The sequence below is a fragment of the Aythya marila genome (genome assembly GCF_965140915.1).
Source record: "Aythya marila genome assembly, chromosome: 1".
NCBI lineage: Eukaryota > Metazoa > Chordata > Aves > Anseriformes > Anatidae > Aythya > Aythya marila.
The window spans coordinates 195,368,689-195,395,115 of NC_139042.1; the positions used below are offsets into that span (position 1 = coordinate 195,368,689).

The 26,427-nt window shown below is 34.5% G+C and overlaps 1 protein-coding gene across 4 annotated transcripts in view; it reads right to left on the bottom strand.

Annotated features, from left to right (window-relative positions):
• MAGI2 (membrane associated guanylate kinase, WW and PDZ domain containing 2) overlaps positions 1-26,427 on the bottom strand; it is a 771,385-nt gene that overhangs the window by 490,625 nt on the left and 254,333 nt on the right. The gene's annotated exons all lie outside the window — the stretch shown is intronic.

Consider the following 26,427-nt stretch of genomic DNA (forward strand, 5'->3'; position numbering starts at 1 on the left):
CAAAATGAAACAAAAACTTCTACTCCACCAAGTAGAAAACATTGTGTGTGCTACAGATTCCACTCTTAGTAAACAAATTAGGATAATCTTACCAAGAGTTCACAATGTTCTACTACTTTTAACATTACATCATGAATGTAGGTCCTGTTGTCAATTACTTCAACAAAGTTGGTTTTATTTATTTATTTATTTTATATAAATATATAAATATATAAATATATTCTTATATAAAGAATTGAACCTGTGACATTCAATAGATGTATAATAAAAAAGGGCAGTTTGTAAGTATATCATGATGTGTGTAACATCCATACACAAATGCTTCCTCACAGCTACCTCTGTTCTCAGGAATAAAGAATGTGATCAAATCATAAACAGCAGCATCTCCAGTAAGTATTAAGGATATTCATGGAAAGAGTTTCCTCTTTAATCATTTTCTGAATTTTGTCGATATATAAAGACATATATATATATATTCCCAAATATCTGGTTTCCCAGTTACTTTCATTTGATCTGTCTTAAATGAACTCATGGTTACAAAAGCTCACATGGTTTGATTATGGGACCATGCCAACATTCACTTTTGAAATACTCCTCTAATCTCCACAGATAGTCAATAGAATAAGTACTTCTTAATTTTTCCACATTCTAGAGGATGTGGGCATCTAAAATAATAAGTGGAGCTTAAAGTTACTGGCACTTGTGTTGGTAGCCACATCAGAAGTTTCTGAAGTTCAGTGAGATGAATTTCACTCTACTTGAAGGCCTCACTATGACAGGTATTAAGATCAGGAGATAAGAATGCAATTGAAGTCATGGACAGACAGGCTGCTTTAGTGGTTAGGACACAGACCTGGAAATGGGGAGATACTGTAGCTTCCCGTTTTGACTTTTTGTGGTCTTGGCCAAGTTATCCAATTACTTTGAGCAAGATTCAGCTTAACTATCCCTAATAACCTGTTTTATAGACATCTCAGCCAGTTATCCAGACTCCCTGCATAGGAGAAGATAGGACATAGGAGATTAATAGGACAAGATGACTCATGCCCTCCACACCTCTCTGAGAACTACAACAGGAGTCTACCAACTAGTTCAAATGTAACATTTTCATTATACATTTACAATGGTATGTGAAAGGAATCGTGTTCTTTGTCAGAGACAGAGATCTGGCTAGACTAAACACGCTGCCTATGAAAGAGTTTCTATTTTATCTGAATTTGAAAGAAAAATTTAAAAGTTGATTCAAAACATACTAGAAAACTAAAAACTAAAAAAAAAAAAAAACAAACAAACAAACAAAAAAAAAAAACAAAAAAAAAAACACTTTGAAACATGCTAAGCCCACAAACCATTATGTTCTTATCCATTTCCTAATGGTGTATTTAAATTCCTAATTGAATAATAGGGCCAACTACATTTTCTTGCTTGCAAAGGTACTGTAAATTTGCATAATAAAATTTGTGAAGTACCCAGATAACATGAAAATAAGATCATATAAATATCCGGGAAACATGTTAGATACAGTATAATCTGTACATGATCTCATGCTTAGTGGCCTCAAAATTGAATGAAAAAATCCACATTATGTTAATTTAACTTAATAAAATCAATATTTAAGTTCAGAAATGAAAATTTTAAATCCTTTATGTTTTTTTTGTTTTTTTTTTTTTTGGAAAGACATGACTGTTGCCTATATATATTTCCAGAAATTTTCAATTTTCTAGTGTATTTATCTTCTTCTTTCACCAAGCAAACATTTGGGAACCAGCAGATTGGTAAGGAGATAATGCAAATGGAATAATAGTTACTTCTACAATCATCACTTTGATTTTGATGGTTTATTGATCAAATACCGATTTTCTTCTTCTATTTTACGTATAGGAAGTTTATACATCTCTTTATGCTTCTGGGTTGAACTAATTAGCACAGGTTAGGGATTGCTTACTTTTTCTTATCTGTTATTAAAGAGAGTAATCCCATTTCACAAAACAAATATATATATATAATATATATATATATTATATAATATATATATTATAGCAAATATATATGTAAATATTTAATGCTTACATTAAAGGTTAAAGACATACACTTAACATTAGCTATAATTTCTGGGACATCATGCTAATGCATTTCCCATTAGTGATACTTGTGAAAGTCCTAGACCACATATCTATGGGGCAGTGGTGGCTCTATCAATTTTGTTTATTTAAGGATTTGTAAGAAGCAGATATGCATTCCAGATTTTCCACTCTAGCAGGTATGCATCAGCACTACAAAATTATCATGCAGTTTTAGTGCATCTTGCTGGCTCAACTTGTGTAAGGGAGTATTCATAGAAGGAAGTGAAGATTAAACATGGCTGGGAACTATTACTTAATCAGGAAATGAGGAAAGGTGCATTCATGCACTACAGTCAGCATTTTTACATCGTACTAGAAAAGTACTTGGTTTCTGCCTCATTTTGGACTTCAGAAATGCAAGAATTCTGGACCTCTTCTTTGTTCGTCATGTTAGTTATCTTCTGATACAGAACATCCAATGAATATGTCATAAATATGAATGTGGAAAACAAAAAAGACTTACAGTTAGTAATAATATATTTAATATAAAACTATAATGTTGATTGAGACATTGGATTTAATCTGTGCTTTAGTGACTAACAAAAGTAATTAAAAAAAAAAAAAAAGAAAGAAATCTATTATTTCAGTCTCTGTCCTTTTGTGTATAACCTGTTACATATGTCTGCACTGGAACCATAAAAAAACAATCCTCATTTCAACATAAAGAATCAAAACTGTTCCATATGCAGCAGAGAACCTACAAGCTTGCTGAACTGTAAGCAACTATGTGAAATCATTAATAGAAATCCATAAATCAAATATATGGTTTCTTACCATCCTGGTTGCTTACCATTAATTCCTACTTACATGGAAATGTGTTCTAAATAACAGAGATCAAATTATCTTCCTGTCTTGTACATGTAGTCCTCTACACATTTCCTTTAATATTGTATGACGTGCCCCATATATTCTTTATGAAATTATTATCCATTCTATCACTTAGAGTAACACAGTAACAATACAAATCAATTGCTAACATGCTAAATGAGAACTATTTTAGATGTCAGCAATAGCAGGAGCTAATACTAATACACAGACTGTCAATCTGTCTGTACTGACACACCTTGCAGTGTATATACAGAAAACTGTTTACCACAAAAAATGTAAAAGCCTCCTATGCAGTTGGTGAAAATGGCAACAAAAGGGAAATATTCTCCAAAAAATTCAACGGCCATGCAAGCAATCTTGCATCATTACAGAACTCTTCCTACAAAGAACATTCCATTTATGAAAAACTCATGAAAATAAGCTCTTATACTTTTTCTGCTCTGTTTTTCCCCTGTACTCCTGATCACTAGATAGTACTTTTTACCTCTGTCAATATCAATTAGAATGATAGTGCATAGCATCTTGAAGGAAGCACTGAATTCAATACTAGATGAACCCTTTTACATGTGAAACAAACCTGATGCAACATAAAGGTTATTTGATCAAAAAGATACAATGCAAATGTTTGGCAGTTGTTAATTGTCTGCACACACAGATTAGAAAACAAAGAAAGAAAAAAAAGTATATGGAATCAAGCAACCAAAGTAAATACACATAAGACACAGTGTGTCAAGGCTATACAACTACTATCATTTAGCATTTGTATTTCAGCAGCTGGAGATAAAAATTACTTAGGTGCATAGATAGGCACTTACAGGTTTCTATTTTGAAACTTTTTCTAAACAAAACAATCCATGCTGCTTTCCCATCCCAAATGACCAAAGGATAGAAAACCCATCCTCAAAGTAATATACCATTGCATAAACTTGCTGAAGAAGGGTCATATCATGTACATTTTATGCCTGATTTTGACATGTAATACATTAAATTAAATATCTAGCATTAGTGTAATCAAGCTGGGAGCCTAAGTGATATTCTTGAGTTTGAGACCACTACAGAACTCTGATGAACTCCAGGCTTGCTCAGCCATCTATTTCTTCCCTTAATTTCTTCCTAAATGGCATATTTAAAGAAGGATTTAGATGCTCCTATACATCGAATATGAGGATACTCTATGGCAGATAATTACAAACACTAAACACAAGGAACTTATGAACTAGAACACACCCTGGAGCCTTAGAGACATGCTGACTACATTTCAGCATAGCAGAGTACTTAGCAGAGGATATTAATAGCATGGTTGTTATTAACCATAACTGCAGCTCTCTCCTATATCTGGAAATCAACAGATATGGTCGAGTCCCCATGTAGAAAATATGGCAGGTTTAGTTAAGGCATCTTCAGGAAGTCCTGAATTGACCTGTGGAATGCATGACTTCATATTGTGCTAGGTTTTGTGCTACATTTTAAAATGATATTAGAAGTACTCTTAGTTTCAAAGTAATTCCTAGAGATCTACTTCATGCAAACTCACTAAAAATATGAATAAAGAGTAAGACTTCATTTCACATCTATGCTTGATTTGGTTCAAATGTTCTTCAGAACCTGTTCTCCATTACTTAGTTCTTCAAACAGCAAAGAATAACTTCACATAGACTTAATGTCATTAAAGATCAGGCTTAAATAAACCTAATTCCCTGAAACTTACTTTATTAATAGCCGATTCTGAATAACCCATAACAATTTCCTAAAACAACAACAACAACAAAAAACAGTTACTGCCTAATTATATTGGAAAGCTGAGTTGAATTCAGTCTAAAAAAGTAATTTATGGCACTCCATGAGAAATGAGGATTAGCTAATATGCCAATCCTTCTGCAATTTTAATTTTAGAAATGTGTATAAGCAGAGAAAAGGCAACAATGCTTCAGTAGTCATGGCCGAGGCAATTACCAAGTCTCCAACAGATGCTGGGTTTGACTTTTGTTCAGTTTCACAGCTGTGTATGGGATCTCAAATGCTGCCAATGGAAATACTAAGACATAATATCTGTAAGGAAGTTTGTCCTTTATGAGGGAAAAAAGAAAAAATCTTTTAAATCATATTGTTCAATCCAATTTCATGTGAGATCTTCATGTTGAATGCTCCAACCTATGCACACTTATTCTGGAAAAGCTTTAAAAAAATCTTCAGTGATATCAGAAAGTATCAGTGGTGTCAGATGCCAGAAAGTTTTGCATTTTTTAATCTTTTTTAGAGAACACATCAATGTGTAGATATGACAAAATGTCTCAATGCAATGTAGGAACAGAATTAAGGTTATTTGATGAAGAGAGATCCAAGAAGGATTTTGAGTTAAAATTGCAAGGGAGAGATGTTACATATATTTCATTCACTTGCTGACTTCTATCAGTTCAGAAGAGACAAGAAACACTTTTTTTCTAAGAAACCTGTTTAGTGATCAACCTACATGGAGAGATTTTGTCTGTTAAGGAGAAGAAAAAGAAGTGTATGACAGGATGACTGGGTGAGTGCATCTAACCTTAAAAACAATAAAACACTGACACCTCAACTAAAAGTATATTCATGTCACTAAAGGTCAAAAAAAAAAAAAATAAGAAAAAAAGGTAGCCTTATACCACTTTTGTTTCAGTAACTAGAAAGTGCTAGGGTTGTAATCTCTTCCTCTGTCCTCCAAAGAACATGTGCCAGTCATGCAAAGAGGGAGTACTATCTGTTATTGTGTCATTTTGCACAACTCACAACAAATTCAACATTCTAATTTTTTAATCTGGCCACATTTTACATAGTTGACCAAATGGTATATGATCTGTAATATACACAGTCTATTAGAACTGTGAAATTGTTATTGGCAAACCATCCCTTAAATTAGACAGACATTTTATAAGAATTGTTACCACATGACATAAAAAGGAGATAGGAAAATGAAATAAGCCAACAGCTACAAACTCACAAAATGATAAATAGGACATATAGGGTAAGTACTTTGTTTTATACATAATATGTGACCTTAATGTATTTTTACATTCTGTATTGTCTTTGTATTTGTGATGCTATTCTATTCTACCATCCTAGGTCACATTCAATGTACTGTATTGGAGTTCCCTCTACTGGCTGAGTTACTGAAGCTGTTGCTGAGTTCACATTGCAAAGTAAACTTTTACTTTACTTTTACTCACTCTGTTTAAGGACTTGAAGTCCTTGCACTGAAAAATGAGAGTTTTCTCTTGGTGACATATTGAACCAGAAGACCAACCCACATAAATAAGGCAACAGACTTCCCCAGTCAATTGCCCTAGAAGGAACATATTGCTCCTTTTGCTAGCACTACAGTGTTCCATACAAGAATATGCAAATAGGGAAAACACTTATTCCACAATAGAAATTTAGGAAGATTCCATAATCTGAAAGACTCATGAAGATTTGAGGCTTTGAAATGGAAATAGCATCTTTAAAGTTGAAGATATACAGATTGCACAGTAGATTACTTAGCCACCAATTTAGAAAATTATATTGTTTTCAGTCATTGCATAAAAATTCATTGAGGTAAAAGAGGCTTCAAAACCTAGCTTCCTAAAACAAGTCTACAAGTTTAACTAGTCTTACTCAAAACCTTTATTGCATTCTCATAATAAAGTAATTTCTTGGCCATGGTACTTTGCAGCTACTGTTTAAAGTTTCAGATCCTCTGTTATCACTCATCTCTTTCATCTCTAGTAGCAATTTGACATGTTCAGAACATACTGTGACAAACGTTTTTTTTGGAACTCAAAATAAAGAGTGAGCCAGATGCCATTCACAAACTTTGCAGTAATCAGCTGTTCCTGAATCAAAGTTGATTTTGCCTGAAGATGGTGGATGAGTTACAAAAATTGTTGGAATTTCACCTGGTGCCTTAATGTTCACAGGACAGAAATATATGAACATGCTTATGATTTTCTTAGTCATATGGTAACTACTGCCACATCCACAGGAAAAATACATTTATTCAACAGTTACAAAAGAAATACCATCCTCTGAATATTAAGCATCAGAAAATTGTAAAATGACAAGCAGTCATAAGGTCCTTTCTAATTTCATTATGATGCTAACTTATCATACAACACCAAAATCTGCAACAAAGTCTAAACTAGGCTCAACTTTTATTTCTTACACTAGTTGAGAATTGTGTTCTCTGGGAGCTTGAATATCAATTTTAGGTTCTTAGGTACTTTCATGTTCAAATCCTTCACAGGATGTGAAGAATCTATATGGAGGAACTGGGGTGAGAAGGAACTGCATACAAACTACCTATCAGCTAGGAAACAGTAACAAAGGCTGTGTTTTCTACTATCCCAATAAAGAAAGGAGAGATTAATAGAGTTGCATGAATTTGGATTTTGCCCCAGACTGTTAAATCAGTCAGTTAACTTCCCCAGCTGTTAAATCTCCATTCAAGAGCTTCTGCTATATCAGACCCCTAACTAGTTTGTTAAGGATTCATTTATTTTGGTGATATCAGTTCAGTAAACCTGCACAAAATTAAATTATACTTAAAAGTAATCAGTTTCATGTACTATTTGTTTTTAAATAGGTGCTAAAACAGAATATTCAGTGCATTAAAATAAAGCTGACTGGCCTGAGAATGTAGTCCTTTATGAGCTGAGCTGACAGACCATAGAGGTAGCTGGTATGTTTAAAACACATTGTGAAATAGAGATAACAGAGAATAAAGTAAAAAGAAAATGTAAGGTTGGAAAGATAAAACCAGGCCAGGACCCACTTTAGCAAACCCATCTCATTTTGCATACAAACCACTTGCTGTTGAGATGATGACACCAAATAATCCAGTTGATTTGTAAAGAAAATGAATACCCCATTTCTAAACCTTTTCTTTTTGTCTAGAAAGTGGAAGTTATTGAGATTTTCTGTACATTATAAAATGCAAGAAATAATCTCTTTTAACCCTCTTAAACTCATTTGTTTTTTAAAATGTCCCTGAAACGGGTTTAAAACATAACAGAACATTTTTGTCGATTAAGAGGTCAATATGCTCTTGCACAATATAATTCTACACCCTTGGATTTCTGCTCTTGTCAGTTGTAAATGTAAGAAATGCAATATTTTAGCTAAACAAGCAGAAAAAGTGGAAAGAAAGCAGCCAGGTGACAGTATCAAACAACTGTCTTCGCTGTAAAACTGCTGACCTGGGCCTCCAAAAGCACAGTAGTAAATGTATGTTTCACATTAGTAAAAACAAAGGTGCTATATGCTTTGCAGTATAAAAGACAATGGTAGGAAGTTCCTGATACCAAAGCATGCAGAATGAAGGGCATAAAAGGTTTTATAGTTGCACTGACAAAATACAAGACATCTTTTTTAGGTCAGAGGTTGGACTCGATGATCTTGAGGTCTCTTCCAACCTAGAAATTCTTTGATTCTGTGATTATTTATTTTTATTTTTTAACCTTAACATTAGTATAGCATGATGAGCATGATATGAATTAAATAACCCAATGTTAATTTTATCTGCTGAATTAATTTTGTTCAATATGATTATCCTTACAGGTGGCTTTAAATGTACCCAGTCCTCTAAGGAAACACTCATTTTAACATTAAAACTAAAATACCTTATGCTTAATTCATCTTGATGCTTAGGTTTCTCAAATGAAGCTTGCCTAAAGCTAAAGTTTTCTTTATATGATAGTAGTAGAAAAGGACCACAAAAAAAAAAAAAAAAAAAAAAAAAAAAAGAGAGAGGCACATGTAAACTGAGTTTTCTTATGTATGCATTCAGATTTATTAGTCTAGACATTTAAGCATTGGAACATTTGAATTACATTAAATGTCTGCATCAAACATCTAACTTCATTACACTTGCTCCTGATCTGCAGTGGAGCCAGTCTTGAAACTTTTGGCATCCCATATGCGCCTTGCCTTTGATGCCAGTGGCTATGTGACAAGGGATTACATCAGCTTTGAAATTCCTCCCCCTCCTGGAAAATCTATGTTGAATATACACAGAAAAAAAAATATTTAAATTAAATTTTTAGTGTTGTAGGAAACATAAATATTTTATAGATCCATTCAAACAGGTGGAGATTTTTGCAGTATCAGTGTGACTTTCCATCTCCTAAATTAAATACTTTACAATCCTCAAAAAGCTATTCTTTTTCAGTATGCATTTCTAGAAAACCATTATAATGAGAGATATACTGGGTTTCAATTAGATAGAGATGTGTTAATAAAGAGCTGCATTATCATTTCATAGAACAACCAGGTTTTGCTAATCTGTTTCACACCAAACTTCCTAGCTTTAATTAACAAGAAGAAAATATCCATTCAATCTGATTGAAGATCCCCAGGTACACTCATGTCCGTCTGAGGAGGTTCTTGTGGAGATTATGATAATGAGTAATAACCTTAGGCTAAAAGTTGTTTTTATTCTATTGTCTGGAATGAAGAACTCAAACTGATTTCTCTCCAGAAAAAAAAAAAAAAAAAAAAAAAAAAAAGAGTGAAATATTAAATTATACCCAAAGTCTGTTTGGATAGCAACATTCACCATGCGTTTTCTCTTTACTGATTTTCTTAAATTCTCTGACATGTGCTCATAGCCTGTATATGATGGATGGGAGCATCTCTCTCCTGCTTAAGTGATGGACTCGCTGGAAAGTGTTAACACACTCTGTATTTTTTATTTTTGTTTTGTTTTATTTTATTTTATTTTATTTTATTTTATTTTATTTTACAGGCTGCACCTCTTTAATAGGCACTGACATTTTTGACCTAGATCTAGGCGGAAAGAAATTACAACTTCATCCTTAACTGTTTTGGAAACATGAATACATTTCTCAGATGTTAATTTTAGTGGCACTGAGCTGTTATGCCAAGTGTGATGCTCGATTTAAGATTCTGTACAATCTAGAATTACTGTCATAAAAAGGACTTTTCCATTGACCTTTCAGTTTTACTCAAAGACTTCAAATCCCTCATTACAAAGAATGAGAAGATGAAAGAAGCCCTCACTTTTGTGAGGGTATGCTGGAGGCAGGCTTTCCATCTAAAATGTTCCATAGAGTTAAGGACAGTCCAAGCAGCACAAGTTGCCTATTCACAGGCTGAAGGACAGATGCACGCCATGGTGAGCCACTCATGTCTCATTGACCCAGTCTGGAGATTGGTATTGGTTCTTTGTTCTTGGGCCTCCTTCTCATTAAAAAAATAAATAAAAAATTTTGGGGTAGGTACATGTGCTTGTGTCCTGGGCCTTACGAGGTTGCAGTATTTTGACAAGACAAGGAGCATATCTAAATTTAGGAATGACAAAATTATCAATGGTCCATGGAAATAATCTTCATCTTCTTTGCAGAGGTGGCTAAGATCCTGGAATGAGCATGTCCATGTGTGCTTGTGTTTGTGTGTATGTGTGTGTAACAGCCAGAAGGGACAAATAAAAGGTATTATCCAAACTTTCTCATGGAATTTCACTACAGGGAAAGGAAGAGTTATTCCCTGGGTTTTACTTGCCTTGTTTAGATTAATCTCATACTGACTCTATGATTTCATATTACCAAACAAAAATGAATCAGGATTCATCCTTAAGGAAAATATCTAACAAGTGCGCTAAGTAAAAATAAGATTTGTGGACAACATTCCCCTATTAATTTTTAATGATTTTTGCATGTTATGCTGATTGAAATTATGCTTGGATGCACAGCATGTGTTAGGTAGGATAGTAGTGGGGAGAAAGTTGGTTGAGAGGAAGTGGAGAGAGAGATGGATCTTTAAACTATTTGCTTCCAGGCATTTCAACTCATTGAAATTGTAAAATATATTTCAAGTGGTTAAGGAGTCATCAAACACATAAGCAATGTGCAAGCACTCTATAAATTAGCACATTTTTAAGCAGTCTATCACCCATAGATGGGAGGAAATCACCAATGGACAGCTCCATCTTCTCATTGTATTGGTTCTTCATTTATTTCCCCTTTAAAACATTGGGTTGTATTTCACTGTTATCAGGTTATTACTTATGTCATCTAGATTTGCATTGGGATAAAAAAATGTTCATTACTGAAATTGCTGTTTCTCCAAATGAAAATGCACCCTCCCACCCCCCACCCCCAGGTATCCTGCTATGTTAAGTTTTTTTTACAGGCAGAGAAGCTGCTGAAAAGGCAGCTCTATCCACAAAAACAGTTTCTGAATATCAACATCCAAACTGTCATTCTTGGTGCCGAGCTGTTTGATCACAAACAACCTTGCCCACAGCAACCTTGGTGGAGGGTTTGGGATGGCTGTGGGACTCAATACCAAAATCCTTCCTTGTAAGGGAACTTATTTGAGTTGTTATTACTACAGGAATGAATTTTTCCTGAGGTGGAATGCTGATACATCAGCTTTGATGAAGTTGACATCTGTGATTCTTCTGTTTATTTGGATTGGACTCATGTTTGTGTTTGCCAAAATCCGCAGTTGTTTTACCCAAACCAACACTTTCTGTGAAAGACTGGCACTTGCAGATCCAGTTATTGTCTCAAGTGGAGATAAGCTTTTTGTAAGTCTCTCAAACAGAGAAAAACAAGAAGCTAGACTTTGTCACTGACACAGTGAAAGTTAACATTGCACAACAAATGTATCAGTGGAATCACACTTTATATATAAAAAAAATAAATAAAAATCATGGTATTCTTTTGATGCAAAGTCTTCCCATTGTGTGCTGCTAACTCTTATCAATCAAACAGACATTCTCTCTAAATAGAAATAACCCAGTGGAAAGTCCAGAGACATAGATAAAATTATCGCTTGGAAAGGATCTCAGTTTTCCTACTTAAGGTTGTGAAGATGAGGGAAGAGAAAAGATCTGAGTGAAGACATTATATCAAAGGTGTTATATCCAAAGACCTATGTAAGAAGCTCCCCTTCATTTCTCTGAAGTGATCTTCACTGCCCGCTGATACGAAACTATAAGAAAATAACATCTCACTTGGAATAAAGAACAGGCAATTGCCAAGACAATAAACTGTTTACCATAAGTGAAGAACTACAAGATAATTAGTGACTTATTGGCTTCCAGGAACAGTGCCTTTCCAGCAGGAAGAGTCACTTGTAACTGGTAAGTCTTAAGGCTCTTTTAAAGATCTTTATCACTAAATGCCTTCTTGTTATTGAAGTGGTTTCATGGACCAAGAAAGGTGGTAGTTTCAGGGAGTCAGTTCCCTTCAATTCAGTGAAGGTAATTAGAAATGTGTTGAGACAAACTAGGTACCCGCTATGTGAGATGGACTGGGAACCTTGTTAAAAAGCTTCTTGTAAAATAAGGAGTCTTGTTATTACAATTGAAATGGAGACAATAGGGAAAAATAAAAAATAATAATAATAAAAATAGACAAAGCCTTGGGTAATTACCCAGAGACTTCTCATCATCTTGCACATTTTGTTTCACAGCTTTTTAGATTTAGCATTTTTACTCTACAGACTACGATTATATACAGAAGCACATAAACAAACAAACAAAACCCAGCTTTGATTCATGGTACTAATTTAATATAAGTTGGTTTTGTTTTCGTTTTGTGATACTTCATAAATAATATTTTCAGATACATCTTAGGGCAGCCATATAATCTTCACCTGAAGGCAAAGTACATGTGTATTGACTAGCCTGTGCTGGTGTGTGCCCAGGCAGCATCACAATGCCGTGGAGAAATATTAGCTCAGATCCAGACACAAGACAGATACATAGTTAAAAGCTAACAAGTTTAAGGGCTATTTCCAATCCTGCTCTGAGCTGTGGATGGTGCTATACTTCATTATTTATGTGTATCAGCTCATGTTAAAAAAACAGCTTACAACTGTCTTCCAGATCCACTGGAAACACATGCATAATCTCCTTGACACAGTAGCACTTTACTTGAGACTTAACAAATCCCATATACAAAACGGTTATATGGCTATTTTATAGCTGTAATTACACTTCATCTGTGTTCAGTATTACCAGGAGAATATATATTAAAATAAATACATAGAATAAAGTTTCATTTCTCTTAACAATTTGTTTTAATCTTTAGGCCCATTTTTTCAAAGCCCCGGTATCAAAATAAATTCTGTATACCAAGTTTAGATGACTAGGACACCAGTGAAAGCAGAACATTCAGAACAAACAAGAAACTGGAGTCTTTAACTTTCCAATTTAATTGTTTTTGTGATTTTCTTCCCAGCTTTTTACAGGAATACTAAAATGTTCCTTAGATCTTAGCAATATTTGAAAAAGCACCTGTGTGCAAAAACAGATTCAAGAGGAGAGACAGAGAAGAGCAGACAACCTTAGTTACCTTGATTAGACCATTAATCGTTACTAGATGACAAGTTAAGCAAGTTCACAGCTTCCATAAACTTTATAATTTAGGTAGTAAAAGTTGGTTTTGGCTGCAACTTGGGTTATGCAGGTCACTTCCAACTAAAATTTCTGTGATTCAGTAGTCTCAGCTGGCCTCTCAAATGCCCAAAATATTACTTTGTACAGGAAAATGAAAACATATAGACATCATATGATGCGATGCTAAAAATATTCTTAAATTTTAAGAATATTAAATTCAACACAGAGAGAAAGGAAAAAGGAGAGAAATTAAAATTGTAACAAATCTTCTGAAGACATAATATTCACAAATATTTTTAACCAAATAGATTTTTTTAACTGTTCTAAAAATAACACTGTTCTTTACTCTTTTGCATTAATGAAGATAAACTGTTTTTGTGAATGAATTACAAGAAGGTACTGCCGGAGTCATGAAGCAATGTGTTCTACAGGAAATGAGTAGCTGTAAGGTTATCCAGATATAGCAGAACAGTGTGAAAATAAAAATAAAAATTAGCAATAATTCCTAAGGCCATTTTCTCTTAAGTAAATATTCATCATCTTTAAAATTCGTACTTGATCTACTCTGACAGTTCTGGAAGGGTTGCTCTTTTTAACAGATTGCAGTATAACTCCAAAATAAACATTTAATAGAAAAACATTTTTAATGACACAGTTCATTTCTTCTTCTAGTGGAGCCATTCATTTTAAAAACAAATAAAAGTGACATTATTGAAGGGTTCACTTCAGGAATCAAGATTTTCCACTAAGATTTTTCAAAAATGCTCTGTTATTCTTGTAGTCACTCAATTGGCTTTAATAAAAATATGGTTGGTAGAAGACTTTTATTATTATTATTATTATTTGCTCAGAAATTTTATTCTTGCATAAATTATTCCTGCATAACTTATTTACTTATTTTACTCTATGGATACAAATTCCTGAGACATGCAAACTCTCTGCTGGCATCAGAGTTCTTACATGTTTTATCAAGAAAAGTGCAAGGCACTGCAATTCACTTTTACTATGGAGAAACTGTTAATCTCACATCCAAGTCTGACCAGGGTAATCAAAGGAACACTTTTGCAATTCCAATACTTTAGTTTATGAGACCTTTTTAATGGAAAACACAAAAAGCATTACAGTCTACAACGCCATGTGCCAGGAAAATTTCAAAAATCAGTTGCTTTATACATTTTTTTCCTAAAAAGAGTGTTGGAGCAAATTTTGTTTGTATGCATTGCTTTTAGGCTTCATTCTGTGGGCTATTTAAGAATTACTGGAAAAAAGAAAAGACAGAGGTGCTGCACCAGTAATTGAACTTCTGAGTAAGGCTTCATTTCTCAGAGATAGCTGAAAGGAGAATTTGAGCTGTTAAAAGCTCTCTAGAAATGTCACAAGCACACACACACACACACAAAAAAAAAAAAAAAAAAAAGGCAAAGCATTCTCTGAGGGATACCATGTCTTTCTGTGTGGAAAAGGCATCTAAAAGGTGGCACTGAGAGCAGACTGAAGGGTTGATCTGTGTATTTTTGGAAAAATACTGTCTTGCCCAGTGTACCACAGAATGCCCACATCTATTGCTCCTGATTCTCTGCTGATAAAATCACTGCTTCTGCAACCCTTAACTGCAGCTTCATGCTATTTTTGATGAAGATGAACATTTACTTTTCTAACTTGTATATGTTTTGGTAAACCAGTTGAGGAGAACAAAAAGACCAGAAAGCCTTGAAAGTGGAAATGTGGGAAAGTATGAACAAAAGACTTCATTGCAAATTTTTGTTCAAGTAGGCTACAACTTTGCAGAAGTGCAACAATAAAAATGATATCAACATTCCAGACAATGAGACATCTTAAAACTTTCAAGTGATTTATTCAACTTTTTTTTCTAAGGGCAGCTACTAAAAATGATAAATGATTTTGTATAGCTGTTCTTAAACCTTCTTCAAGTTCTCTGAAATTGATAGAATGTGAATAGTGCCCTTACCCAAAACAATGTCTTCCTTTCTGCAATGTTGCATTTCTGTTCTTGCCTTTCTGAACATTTGCACAAGCGTTGTTACACTTGTGACAATTCTATCACTATGATTAACTGAAGTCCATGTTGAGTTCTTCTTTTAGCATAAATTTTATTTTTTCCTATGTCCTTGATATTCCAATTTCTAAAAATGAGGTGACAGATAGGAAGTACTCCCTGTGATTCATAGAAAGAGAAGCTAATTATTTTATGGATATTATTCCTCATACTCAATTATTTTTATGTAGTGGATCAGGGCCTGTATTTTCAGTCAATATTAATTTAGAAATCAGACTTTCTAAGTCACCTAAGGCATGACAGAATTGCTTGTTTACTTTGGAAATGCTCTGACATGGCCAACTCAAACTACTCATGGTTCAACTCATTCACTTCTCTGCTTGTCTGCAACACCACACGTGAGGTAGCTAGCTTTCCTTTGGTGAGTATGCTGATGGGGTACTAGGAAGGATGTACCCTTCTAACTTGGGATTTTTATGCACATAGGCACAGCTGCATAGGCATTTGTACTAAGAAATTATTTATTTATTTTTCAATAAAGAGACTCTCAGCTTAGTACTGCTCTTTTACAATGTAATCTGTCCCTGGTGTTCATTTTATGTCACACACACAGTTTGTTTGCTACAGCCATTGCTGGAATGCTCATTTCATCATGATCTTCCACTGCTGGCCATTTTAGCTTACCTGCTTTTTTTCAAGTCTAGCTGACACACTGAAGGAACCCCAAGAGAAGATGTACCATTTTACCACAAGGAATAGGACAACTGTTTGACATGCAGTTATCTCAGATAAAGCCTGAGTCACATTTATAAATTGTCTTCTCTCAATCAAAGTTAATTTTGCATGTATGTATGTTTGTTTGTTTGTTTCCTTTAGCATTTACCAATCATCTCACTGTTTTTACTGAACATTCACTCAACTTCAAACTGCTCTGCTGCCTGTTTAGTTTATATATATTTTTCACTTCTGTGGTGATTATCTTTGTTGCAAATATCATAGACATTTTTCTCTGACACAGAAAAACCATAGTTGTTTTCAAAATCCAGCACCTCATTCAAATAAGCCCTACAACTTTGCCAATTCTCTCTGCCAAGAATTCTGTTCTACTTCAGCTAAGGTTCAGAGCAGAAAGTAGAATACTTTTTTTTTTTTTTTCAATTACTTTAGAGATCAATAATGGAGTCACCAGTAATTAACAAGTAGAACATTTCTGACTGTTCCTACTTTTATTAAAACAGGGAAATCTGACGTCATTCTGCTTTGGGGTGGGCTACATGTTCTTAAATATTAAAAATCAGGAAAATAGTACCCAATACTTCTAAACTAGAAGTTGATACTTTTGGTTTTAAAATGAAAGCTGTTGCTTTCTGCATTTCATTCCTTTAGTGTCCTGAAAAGAAAAAGACAGAGTAGCAGCATATTTATTTTTTTTTTCCCACCTGATGGATAAATATTAATGAAAACTGAAATTATGTATTTATATTACATATAGAAAAAGAGTTGACTATGACAGGAATATTTATTTATTCTCTGATTCTAATTCAAATTAAAAATGCTACCTTCTTTACATTATTTAATGCCTTTTTTTTCTATAAATATTTTGCTTATAGCAATAAAATAATTAATACTTAACCACCACTTAAACCATAGCAATTTCTAATGATTTGATCATTGTTGTTCTGCTCTGAACTTAATGAGCGTTAGAACAGATGACCTCCAGAGGTCCCTTCCAACCTCAAGCATTCTATGACTCTATGACTGCAAGCCTTCACTTATGATAGGTTTGAACTCTGCACAGTTATTCTAAGAGCAAGTTTTCAGTGGCAAACTGCCCTCATTGCTAGGAGGTTGAACTTTACTTCCAATCTAAATATTTCAAATTTCTATTTCTAGTTTTTGTATCTTGAACTGTTTTCTTCCACAACACAAAGACGGGTTATTCAAATTTCTCTTCAGGAAAAGAGAAAACTAATTAGTGTTATTACTGATTCTGAGCACTCATAGAGTAAATGCATTCTTTAACTGTGCTCACTGGCACACAGATGCCAGCCACCACATAGAACAGATGAATGACCAATCATCTTTTTATTTTCTTCCTTGGAAACAGTGAAAATTACTGAGAAAAGTGAATGTTGTTAAGTTTTTCCAAAGAGATTATTTTAAAATTACTCCTAAATTGAATTCATAAGCAGATGCAATTTGAGATCGCTTTACTTGTGCTATAAAAGACTCCAAGAAAGGGTAATTTTACATCTTTTTTGGTTCAGAGATCTAAAGAATAGGCCTCCCAGTGTGGTGACATTTTCCACACATTATATGAGGACTAGGGGTAACAACAGAGTGATTCCTTCCTCACTGTTATTACACGACAACTTGTTGAGCAATTATCTCTGACAAATACACAAAGCAGAAAGATCAGACCTTTCCATACTCCTTGCATTAGGTTATTATGAAAAACAAAATCTAAAATATGTAAGAACAAGAGAGAAGACAGAGACAATACAACACCAGGTTGTAATTCACTCACAAACACTTTTTAAACACTTTTTAGTTTTTAGCTGGCTCTAACTCACTTTTTTTTTTTTTTTTTTTAAGTCCACTAAAATATCATTGCATTAAAAGCATTCTCAATAGATTCCTTTGCCATGACAACAGCTTGGGAAAGATTTTTTTTTTTTCCAGAATGATTTTTGTGCTGTGCCACATCATTTTCATGTAACTGGGGAGTGTGCTGCAGGAAAAATAATAAAGTGCCTGCATCTTTATGGTATAGTGTGTGGCAATAACAGTCATTTGTTTTTGTGTTGTTCTCTGATGTATGCTAGAAGTGACCTTGATACTGCTCTATAGTCTTTGATTTCTGATGCGTAACACATCATAGCTCTTTAGCCAACAGAAAGAAGAAGTCCATATTGTTGAAACACCCTTAAAAACAAATGGGTTATTTTACAGAATATAAAGATGTATTTATCTCCATTTTGGGGAAAAAAAAAAAAAAAAAAAAAAAAAAAAAGTCCCCAAATGATAGAACTTCTTACTTGTGAAATGTATGAAAAATTTTCATGTGTGTCACCACGGAAGAAATTTGACCATTGTATTTGTTTTATGCACAAATGTTTCATGTATTTGTCTCGTGCCTCTATGATAATGTATCTTTAACATATTCTTGAAGAAATCACAAACTTGCTTGCATCAAAGTCCTGTCTCACACTCGCAGAAGAGGAAAGGGTGTTTTGTATACATCAGGAAGTTGTCTATAACTCAGTGACCTAATCTCTGGTATGTTTAGTATCTGTATGTTCCAGTTCTTATCAATCATTGAAAAAATTAGGAAAAGTAAAGAGGGTTTGATTCTATTGTAGCAACGAAGCACCTTTAGATACTTTTTGCTTTCTTTTTCAGTGGTCTGAAGCTGCATTCTGCACCTTCATATTTGGTGGATGGATGAGATGTCAAGTAATTTATTCCCTGGTCCAAAAAAGTTTCACATTGTACTTGATTTTTTTATTATTATTTTTATCTATTTATTTATTTGTTTATTTATTTTACAACTGACTCTACCCAGTGACATAGATTAAGGGACATCACCATATCGCCATGTTTGACAGTCAAGGAAAAATGACGTTCTAAGATTTTTTTATTATGAGCATATTTCATCAATATTTTATTTGTGGCTCCCAGGAAACTAATTCTGAGTTACAGTATGAGCTCTTTAAAATTATCACAAATACTAGGAAACTGTCAAGTGCTAGAGATCATTGGCCTGCTTGATTTGAGGGGAGTGCTAAGTCATTATTTTAACTGCACTGACAGTGTAGAACTCTTTTTATTATAGGAAAAAGCAAAACTAAGCAACAACAACAACACAACCCAACGACAACTGTTAATCAGACTGCAAGAGTCCAAAAAACTATGACAGCGAAACTTCAGAACTGCGTGTGCTGTAGAAATAGAAGCATCCAGTGTGTCATATACAACTTTGAAGATTTTCTATGAAAAATGTGCAAATTATATGTACATTCCTGGCTTGCACCCAAATCAAAAAGATGAACCACAGATATCAATCCCAGAGGGTCAGATAATTAAGTAGAAATCAACCCTAGTCCTCTTCAAAATTAGAGTCCAGATATTGAATTGGCAAAGGTTCTGTTGTCCGCCAAGACTCAATTTCTGAGTTTATTCAGACCACCTAATGTCTGACCCATCCTGTCACAGCTCCTGTCTCCATTTAATGTGGGAGAATAAGATGGCATCTGTAGGGTGCTTGCATGGCCCACCCTTGGCAAAACGGCCTAGGTAACCATAGCTTTTAAATGCACCTGATTTGGTTTTTGTCAAATACCATGTTAGAAAAGAAAGCGATTGTTAGCTGGATTAAACAGTGATGGGAAGTTACCAAGATACTTTCAAATTAAAGAAGGCATCAGCTTTGAAAGAAACACAGAAATTTGTAACGTTGTGGACAGGCCTGAGGGTGTGAACAAAAGAAGCCAAAATTGGGTATGTCACCGCCAAGTCCTGCAGCATCCCAACCTGTCTCCCCATCGGACACAGTGGGGAACCTGCACCCAGCAAGGGCAGTGTCAGTATGGCACAAAGAACAAGGGGACACACACCTGGGTGTGTCTGGGACCTCATAAAGGATTCTTGTTGGCTGATTGTGAGTATATATTTCACTGATTGCCAGAAAATTGCATGCTGTTAACAAATGAATACACTACTTCAATCCTGACTTGGTTTAAACTACATGAACTGACCAGGTTTTTCCTGCAGCAGACATACATAGGATCCTCTTACTATTTTAGCCATCTCAGCTTTGCCTCATTTTGAACACTCAGTGAAACAGTTTTCCTGAATACCTTAATTAGATGTGTAGTGAGTTGAAAGAGGTAGGTGCCTTTAAAGGTCTTCCTGTCCAGTTTAGCCACATGTACTCAAGTGGATCTTCCTCTAGAGGTCTTGAAAGTTGTATAGGGCTTTTGGCAACCTGATCTAGTGGAAGACACACCTGCCCATGGCAGGGGCATAAATTAGATGATCTTTAAGATCTTTACCAACCCAAATCTTTCTATGATGTTATGATTTTATGATCTACATGAGGTACCTTTGTATTACATCTTGACTAGGTGGCCGTATGACTGAGATTCAAGTTAGGTACATCTGAAATTGGTCTGGGTTTACACATAAGATTAGGTGAGATGAACAAAGTTATCAATGTTAGCAACAATATTTAAAGGAACTCTAATCCTATCATTTTATCCAGCTGGAAGTTGCCCAATATCTTCAATAGCTACTGATTTCAGTGCAATTGTTGGCTTGGATTTGAAATGAAGGCTTTATTTCTGAGGCATTTACTCCCTTAAGCAACTGAGAAGACATCAGAAGAGGCATCAATACATATCAAAAACTGCATGTATAGTTTGCTGATGAACATCCTCAAAGGCAAAGTTGTAGACAAAGACAAGTACATTATATTCGATGTAGTACCTGCTCTCTCACCTCTTACATTTCAGTCTGTACATCAAAATTTTACAGGGATGTTGTTAAGTCCCAAGACACCGGAGATCTTTTTCAGAAAACCTGGCAGGCCCTTAATTATACATGTCCTGGAGGACACTGGTACAATATCAATTTTGTTTCCTTGGTTACTAACTCATATAATCATAACATACATATTCTACCACAGCATTATTATGACATGCCAAAGAAAGCATGTCATTATTCAGGCTGGCAAACACTTAAACAAACAAACAAAAAAAATCAAGCTGTACATGACGCTAGATTATTTAAATTATATCAAGTATTCTTCCGTTTTACTTAAAGCAAATGGCAGCAGTAAGTCAGCCAATGCACATGATCTAAATTAGAATTATATTAATTACATATTTGGGCAAACAATGTTGATATTTATACGTTGGTAATAAGTGTCAGTCTTATTACGCATACTGCATGAACACAAAAAAAGATTCAGCTGGGTGGATGTCATTTGATAGATCCTTAAGCTCTTCAGTAGGAAAGGCAAAAAAGTACCAGAACTGATACAAAAAATATTTGCAATTTCAAGCTTTCATTTTCATACCACAGAACACTTCATTTACCCCAGCTTTATTTCTACCTCATGGTACAAGGATGATAACTGCTTTTTACTCACATGTGAATTTGCCAATGCCCATTTAGCTATAAGATGGTTCTGAGCTCCATAATGGATGTCTGCAAAGGGCACACATCAGAAAATCCAGACTTAAAAAAGTTTACTTTGAGTTTTATTGTTTTGTAACTTTACATGTAACGTAGCTTTGTAATTTTTACATGTGTTGGGAGCTATGAAAAAATGTAAAATAAGTTAAGGGGATAGGTCTGATCCACTGAGTTTGCATGGATGTTATTGCAGAATTTCACAAAATCCATAAATTCCTACTGTAGGTAGAGTTTCACTTTCCATGGAATAAGAGTCAATGGGCAACAGGACAATCAATGACAGCACATTCCAGTTTTCACACCTTTTTGTTGGGTGGGGGAGTGGTGGTGAGTTTTTCATCTGCTGAGGAGCCACAAAATAGCTCCATCTCCATCTGCTCTTTGGCTGCATTTGGTAAAGCTGAAGGCAGTCTAGGTTTGTTTTTTTTTGTTTGTTTTGTTTTAATATATATATATGTATAAGTTCTGTTCCTTTTCAAAAGGTTTTCCTTTAGCCCCTTCAGATTTAATTTAGAGTCAGTTGAAGATTACTTATATAACATATACAAAAGATCTTCTATACAATGTTGGATGCAAACATCACTACAAGTAGGGCACTGCTGGGATCCCATTTCTAAAAATATTCTTTTGTCTGTCAAAATCCACCTTAGAGAGTGTTCAGAAGAAGAATCAATTGTAATGCTTTGTTTGTTTGTTTGTTTTCCATATATACTTCCAAGCAAATTAAGCTTTCTTGATAATTTGGTAGATAAAAGATTTTAATGTTTGACAGAACTGCCTTTGTCAAAGGGCTTTTTGACAGCCAAGTAATTTAAAATACTTGCTGAAGGTAAAGATGAACATTTACCTATCAAAAGTGAAATTAGTACCATGAATGCATGGAGATGAATTAATAGAATAGTGACAATTGGTGGGATTCATCAAATCCCACCTGGACATGTGCCTACAATGCTCATTTAGCCTGTGTAGCCAGTGAAGAAAAAACAAATATGGGACTTGTTAAAAATGTGAAGGTCAAGGGCAGCCTCAGCTGCAGTGATCACAACATGGATGGATGGATGGATTCTCAGAGTATAGAGGAGGACAAAAAGCAAAAGTACACTGCACTTTAGGTGAGCTGACTTTGGCATCTTCAAAGATCTGATTGGAAGTGTCCTGTGGGATAAAGCCCTGAAGGGCAGAGGGTGCCAAGAAAGCTAGTTAACATTCAATAATCATCTCTTCCAAGCTTAAGAGCAGTCCATCCCGACAAATAGGAGTCAGACCTCTATGAGAGGAGGCTTGTATGGATAAACAAGGAGATCCTGGCCAAACTCTAAAACCAAAACCAAAAGGAAGCACACAGAGGTTGGAAGCAAGGGTGGATGTGGAAGGGACACAGAGACATCATCCAAGCATGCAGGCATGAGGTAAGGAAAGTCAAAGCCCAGAGGGAATTGAACTTGGCAAGGGATGTTGAAGCCAACAATAAGGGCTTCTGTAAGTACATAGATGACAAAAGGAAGACTAGGAAAATTCCTCATCGTGCCCAAGACATCTGACAGTGAGACACTGCTGAGTGAAATAGCAGACTTGGTTACCCAGAACAGTGAAAAAGCTGAGAAACTGAACACCTTTTTTGCCTCAGTCCTTACCAGCAAGACTGACCTTTAAGAATTCCAGGTCCCAGAGACCAGGGGGAAAGGCTGGAGCAAAGATGTAATCTTGGTGGAAAAGGATCAGGTCAGGGAATACTTGGAACAAACTGAACATATGTAAGTCCATGGGCTCTGATGGGATGTACCCACAAAAGCTGAGGGAGCTCTTGTCATTGCAAGGCCACTCTCAATAATCTTTGATTGATCACAGTGACTGGGAGAAGTGTCTGAAGACTGGAAGAAAGTAATTGCCACTCCTATCTTTAGGAAGGGCAAGAAGGAGAATCCAGGGATCTAGAGGCCAGTCAGACTCATCTCAATCCCTGGGAAGATGATGAAGCAGTAAATCTTTGAAAGAGCAAATTTCCAGGTATATGAATGACAAGAAAATCAACAGGAGTAGTCAGCATGAATACAAAAAGAGAATGTCACTCTTGATCAACTTGAAAAAAAGACTTTTGTGATGAAATGACTGGACTGGTTGACAAGGGTAGAACAGTGGATATTATCTACCTGGACTTCAGTAAGGCCTTTGACACTGACCTCAGAATGAGGAATGAGGAGAGGTCTATGAGGAAGACGGAAAAGAACGCAAGGGAAGGAAGAAGATAATGGGATGTGGGTTCCAGCTTGGCAAATAGAAAGGAAAAGGATGCTTCTCTTTTTGCATAAATGGAGGTCTGTAATGACAGAAGCTGTCACTGCCATTGCTGGGTGGTAACTGAGCCAATTAGTCCAAAAATTCCTGCCTAACTCATTGAGTAGCTTTCTGAGCCGATTCAAAAGACACACACAGTTTAAAGCCAATTAAAATACTCCCCAGATAGCATTTTAAGTATTTTTGAATGTTTTCCTTTGAAAGATTGTCATAAATCAAGACATTATTTTTTATTATTAAGAATGTCCTGTAATCATTGAACAATTCTCAAGTCAGACAAACACAAAAAAGTCTGTCAATATGTAAGTTCAAATGAGGACAATAGCATAAATTGATATGGCATTCCTGATTTTCTAGATTAGTCTTCTTAGTAAAATCCATGGTGCAACAATACTTTGAAAACTTACCATTCAAAGATAGAGAAATTTAGAAGAAAAGTTTAACATTCACATTTGAAAATGTACAAGCTATGCTGACACTTTCATTAGAGAAAATGTAAAATTTCTTCTGAATAGATTCTGTTATCAAGCCCTTTTCTTACTGTTTTTTTTGTTTGGTTGTTGTTGTTGTTGTTTTAGTTTTTTTTTTTTTCTTCATTTAGAGAGGAGATTAACAACCACTTTATGCCAAGATAGTCATCCCCAAAGTACTAATGACACAAATTAGTGTTTTTGTTAGAAGAAGCTTATATAAATATGGTTGAAACTGTAACCAATATAGAAATGGTTGTTTTACAAATATAATAAACAAGGCTTTTAATTTTCAATAACCAGAAACAGAATTATAGAGATGAAAATGAATAAGTTTTACTAGTGGCCATTCCCTGAAGTCAAAAAAGTAATTATGTTAGATTGTATACAATGCATGGATGACTCTTGCTTAATGACCTGAAGGTCATTAAAAATAAAATAAATAAAGTAAAATAAAAATCATCCTATCAGTAACTCCTGAAGAAAAGCAATACTTTAAATCCTGGTAATTTTATTTATTAATTTATTTTGCATCTGAAACATCAGATTTCCAATTAAATATTTTTTTAGTTTTTTTCTTGAGTCCTTTGTAAATAGGTTGCTCTTCAAAACAAAAGCCTCATGTTATTAACTATCCATGCACATATCTCCTTCTGGATCATTGCATTGAGATATTTGCCTTTTTGGCAATGACAATCTGTACAAATGATGCTTTGGGAGATCTGAGCATACTTACTTATGCAATTTATCTGATGATTGCAATCACATACTTTTTACTGTACAAAATTTGTTTTAACAGAATCTGTTTTGCAAAATGCCTCTCTCCTCCAGACTTGGTACTTTGGGTAGGTCTTCTATCTGCACTTCTATACTGATGAGACTACATTAAACAGTAGATGCATTCTGTTTTATCTTCTTTGTAGAGCTCATTTCTCATAAAACAACAACAACAACAACAATAAAGCAAGCATTTAATTAACTTGTACAGTTAAACCATATTTCTTCTCTGGTACTAGGGAAAAGTTAGGTAAAGTTTAGTTGTGATGAGTTCCCACCCATTTTTTTCTTGTTACTAAACTGTACTAAACAAATGACCCTTCAGATTTAGATCAGTGAATTTTTGTCTTAATCTCTAAAGGTCATTCTTCATTAGAAACAGTTGATGTGGGAAAAAACAGGGTGTTTGTTCTTATGAAATGTCCCTCATTCTGCAACATGCCCTCCACTACATTCATTAGTTTTGTTATATATTTATTTTATTTGAGGTACTTTTAAATCAAAAACTTTTTTAAAATAACTTCTTGACCAGCACTTCACAATGAGACTCAAGCTAAATCTTGAGTCTAAACATAAGTCTAACTAAGACTAAACCTTATATCAAGAACAATCCTCATCCTGTTAATGGGGCTGTTGCAAGCAAACACAAAATTGAAGATGAATTGCTGAATCACATATGTTATAGAAACAAATAGCTAGAAGGAAATTCCTTCTATCACCAAGCGCAGCTTGACATCACTGGGAAAATACAAATAGACATTTCCGTAAATTTAAAATATATGTATATACATTTTGCTCCATTAAAATTACCAGACATCAGATTTTCAAAAGTTACATTCATTTCCAGTGTTAATGTATTCATACTCAGTTTTTACCCACTTCTTTAACCTCTTTTATCTTTTTTTTTTTTTTTTACATACTTTTGTATTCTTTCCCTGAATCTGTCTACAGAGGGTGAATATAACTCGTCTTATGTATCGATCCTTACTTTGCTAATGTAATTAAGTTATTTCAGTAAGACATGCATTTTGCTCTGCTGAGCAGCTTCGTAAATTTTCAGAGCACTTTGTCCAATTTACGTCATCTTTCTTGAACATGAGCTTACAAAACAGTATAAAGAATTTCACGAGGTCTCACCAATTTTTATACAGCAGCTTTACTCTTTTTCATTGCTCCATACCAAACATGGCAATGAATTAGAGATAGATTAGATTTAGTGCATTTCCTCTGCTGCTAAAATCAATTATGCCATCAAAGAAATATCACATTGGTGTGACATTTTTAACCCCTTGGGAAAGTCTGGATGTTTTTTATCTCTTTTTCCACTCAAAGCTGTGACTT